We start from the raw sequence: 4,809 nt of genomic DNA, 5'->3' as shown, positions 1-4,809 counted from the left end.
GAGAGGCAACTGCATTATCTTCTGTATCGTATGACACATTACACAAACCTCTTAAAATAACCCTCTCTTGGATTGCAACTTCATTTTGGGTCCGACATCCTTATGACAGGCTGACTTGAATATCAATGCGACAGATAGGGACCTTCCAGACAAAAGCAATGTACAGTTGAAGTCGGAAGTTTACATACACCTTAGCCAAATGCATTTAAACTCAGTTTTTCACAATTCCTGACATTTAATCCTAGTAAAAATTCCCTGTTTTAGGTCAGTTAGGATTACCACCTTATTTTAAGAATGTGAAGTGTCCGAATAATAGTAGAGAGAATTATTTATTTCAGCTTTTATTTCTTTCATCACATTCCCAGTGGGTCAGAAGTTTACATACACTCAATTAGTATTTGGTAGCATTGCCTTTAAATTGTTTAACTTGGGTCAAACGTTTGGGTAGCCTTCCACAAGCTTCCCACAATAAGTTGGGTGAATTTTGGCCCAGTCCTCCTGACAGAGCTGGTGTAACTGAGTCAGGTTTGTAGGCCTCCTTGCTCGCACACGCTTTTTCAGTTTTGGCCACAAATGTTTCTATGGGATTGAGGTCAGGGCTTTGTGATGGCCACTCCAATCACTTGACTTTGTTGTCCTTATGCCATTTTGCCACAACTTTGGAAGTATGCTTGGGATCATTGTCCATTTGGAAGACCCATTTGCAACCAAGCCTTAACTTCCTGACTGATGTCTGGAGATGTTGCTTCAATATATCCACATAATTTTTCTCATGATGCCATCTATTTTGTGACATGCACCAGTCCCTCCTGCAGCAAAGCACCCCCACAACATGATGCTGCCACCCCTGTGCTTCACGGTTGGGATGAGGTTCTTCAGCTTGCAAGCCTCCTCCTTTTTACTCCAAACATAACAATGGTCATTATGGCCAAACAGTTCTATTTTTGTTTCATCAGACCAGAGGACATTTCTCCAAAAAGTACGATCTTTGTCCCCATGTGCAGTTGCAAACTGCAGTCTGGCTTTTATATGGATGTTTTGGAGCAGTGGCTTCTTCCTTGCCAAGCGGCCTTTCAGGTTATGTCGATATAGGACTCGTTTTACTGTGGATATAGATACTTTTGTACCTGTTTCCTCCAGCATCTTCACAAGGTCGTTTTACTGTGCTGTTGTTCTGGGATTGATTTGCACTTTTTGCACCAAAGTTTGTTCATTTCTAGGAGACAGAACGCATCTCCTTCCTGAGCAGTATGATGGCTGCGTGGTCCCATGGTGTCTATACTTGCATACTAATGTTTGTACAGATGAACGTGGTACCTTCATGCGTTTGGAAATTGCTCCTAAGGATGAACCAGACTTGTGGAGGTCTACAAGTCTGTTTAAAAAGGCACAGTCAACTTAGTGTATGTAAACTTCTGGCACACTGTAATTGTGATACAGTGAATTATAAGTGAAATAATCTGTCTGTAAACAAGTGTTGGAAAAATTACTTGAGTCATGCATAAAGTAGATGTCCTAACCGACTTGCCAAAACTATAGTTTGTTAACAAGAAATGTGTGGAGGAGTTGAAAAACAAGTTTTAATGACGCCAACCTAAGTGTATGTAAACTTCTGACTTCAACTGTACAGTATGTGTCATTTTTCAGAAACATAGTTCAAAGTAAACAAGTGAACAAAATACTTCACACCTAGCCTATTTAGATTTGAGCTGCCTCCATCAAAATATATTTTTTTCCCCCGCATCCCCTCACCAAAAGAATCAGTCCTTTGAGTTGAAACCTTGCTTTACAGGTCACAACTTTCCCTGACGTTTGCCACCAGACAATGGAGCCACTACAAAGCTATGGGGACCTCAGTCTGCCCCTGTCCTAATCCTGCACAAACGAGACGAAAGCCAGATTTCACAGGCTTGTGCTTCACAATGACTAGACTGGCGGGAGTTTTTTTATACACACTATATATATATATATATATATATATATATATATATGTGTGTGTGTGTATGGCTGAATGGCAGAGAGAATGACAAAGTAATCTACACATTATCTCTCTCTCTGTCCCCCTCTCTCACATAGACAGGTCCCCCATACGGATCACAGCTGCCAACGTTCAAGCCCTCTCAGTCACAGACAGAGTTAACAAAGCAATCATCACCTTGACAATGAGCCTTTCACAGAGCCTTCCACACAGGGTAAGGCAGGGGATGCCAATACATGAACATGCAGGCAGCACTGACTTCTATGCATAGTAAAACAGCCCAGATAGGAATAATAAAATCACATTCAGTGAGTAGCTAATGAACTAACTCATAGAGTTGGCGTTGCCAGCACGATATCCAAACCAACTGAGCAATATTTTATCAAAATAAATCACCACAAGCAACAACAGCAAGGACAACACAATGGTTATTGGTCTTACTTCCCATGACTTCCAAGACCCAGAATATTCAATGAATAATTTCTAGGAACATATTCATAATAAGAACAATGATACAGAAAGTTATAATCCCTAATGAATGGATAATGAATGAATCTATGGGACCAATGAAAGATTATATGCCAGCGATCATAAACTACATTAAGCCTCAGGCTGATTTTTTTCTTGAGCGGATAGTCAGGAGGCCAGAACATAATGACAAATCATTTGAAGACTGCAAATTTGAAGCCCAAACTGATATTTTTGACTAAAACATAACAATTTCAAACCTTGCTTAGATTTGTATACGATCACATATATCTATTATGCGTGGGAACACTTTGGAACAGATTTCCAAATTAAAATCACTTGGGGCTGATTTGCTGGTGGGTTTTTTTGCTCAAAAAAACTTGGGGGGCCAAATAAAATCACCCGCGGGCTAAATTTGGTAAAACCCTGTTATACACCCATCTGGTCCTGTTCACTTTTTCTCAGTCTCTCTTTTCATGTTCTGAGGATTAATGTAAAGAGAGCAACCTTACACCAAATAAGAGCAAGAGCAAGCTTCTCTAGAGCTCTCGGTCTTTCTTTCCCTCCCCTTGCAGGTGGCCCCGTTCACCCTATTTTCAGAGGCTGCTAGGACGAAGGAAGAATTCACATGTAAATAGGCCACTCGCTCGCTAAGACAGGAAAAATAAAGATGAATCCTGATATGATAACCCTGCATAATGAGCAGCAGAGGAGTATGCATTATTGCTACTTCCCTTGAGTACAGTGTACACAGCTTGAAAATGTATACAGTTAGAGAAAATATATTTTTACTACACAGGTAGAGAAAATATTTCCACAAAAATATTTGATTCCGACGTACTCCAGAAGACAGACTTGATGTACATTTTCTTGCACTTTGAGAAAGTGAGTTGATGCACGACATTCCTAATCTCAAGGTTAGCTAGTAGAGTAGTGGAATGAGGAGTGGTTTTCTCCTTTCCTACAAATGTCTTCCTAAAGCGACACGCAGTTGCCAGTGCAGACGTGAGACAATGCCTTTAAATACAGTGATCCTGTTACTGAGGAGAGGGACTTCCTGTCGTCACAGAGTTGACCTTAGCCAGGGCCAAGCGGTCAAATAAAACCCACCACCTAGTAGATGTCCAGGAAACTAGTTGGGCATAGGGACATCATGTGACGACGGGCCATTACAGGGCATGAATAGTACTTTCCCATGTTAGTTTATAATTGAGTTAGCAAAAGCAAAGTGTGAGAAAGGAAACCAGCTTCAGGATTTCCAAAGCCATGTCCAATCCTAATCCCTAGTTATTACATCAGCGGAAGAGACCCTAGGCCTGTATCAGGATCTGACCCCAAAACTAGTCCCATGATCAGACTCACACTCACTCCCATTACCTCCATTTCCTAGAATGGAGAGCAGGAAATGGGAATAGCAGGAATATGTTGCTGCCATCCAATAGGGTTTCCTTCCTTGGAAAACAAGCTGGGAAGAGTTGCGCAACACAGATAAGGAGTGACACCCTCAAGATTAATCTTGGACCTGAGGCCGTACTGTCTGTCTTTCTTTAAAACCTGATGCATATCAATCAAAAGACAGACATTGTCAAATGTGGTGTAGGTTTAACAGTACTAATATAATTTGAAATCAGGAAAGAAAGGACAGTGAAATGGCATCTATAACATACAGGACCATTACAAACAGGTCTAATAATTTTGTCAAATACATCATGAGAACAAAGAGCAAATTCTGCACTTCAAGTGGAGCATTGTAAAGAACAGAATAACAGGGACAACATATGCAAATGTAGTACTATATTTAGTAGGTCAACTGCTGCTCCCTCCCCCTGTTGCTCTACAGTACAAGGTTACAATTGTTCTAAAGGGATGGGTGAGCAAAAGGCATCACTTCACTGAGCTATGTGACAACAGCCTCTCCCCATCACAAAAATGCTCTGCCTCCCAAGCCTCCAGTCTCCTCCTGCCCCAGCCTGTTGTACAGGGTATGGCATCTGGCTTGGCATGCAGAGTAGACTGCCCTGACTGCATTGCTGAGCCTCTCGGCTCCAGAAAACATAAAAAGAACTCCAGGCCCTATAATCACACTGCAAGTAAACACTCAACCACCATCACCTCAGTCATATCCGTCTTGTTTACTTTCAGAAAGAGAAAAAAAAGGGAGGAGATTCATTATCCATCAGTACAAAGTGTGAGCATGAGCAACCAAGATTAATTTTTGATTTACTTCAGTTTCTTTCAAATATGAGAATCAGAGGACATACATTTTACACATCTCATCAGGTTTATCAGATCTGCAGAACTTCTCTGAAAATATGATGACAAATAATCAAAATAGAAATATCCTTCATACAAAACAAAAGCAG

This window comes from Salvelinus sp. IW2-2015, linkage group LG35, assembly GCF_002910315.2.
Source record: "Salvelinus sp. IW2-2015 linkage group LG35, ASM291031v2, whole genome shotgun sequence".
NCBI classification, from domain to species: domain Eukaryota; kingdom Metazoa; phylum Chordata; class Actinopteri; order Salmoniformes; family Salmonidae; genus Salvelinus; species Salvelinus sp. IW2-2015.
The sequence above is the reverse complement of the archived record's forward strand: the minus strand, read 5'-3'. Positions refer to the sequence as shown.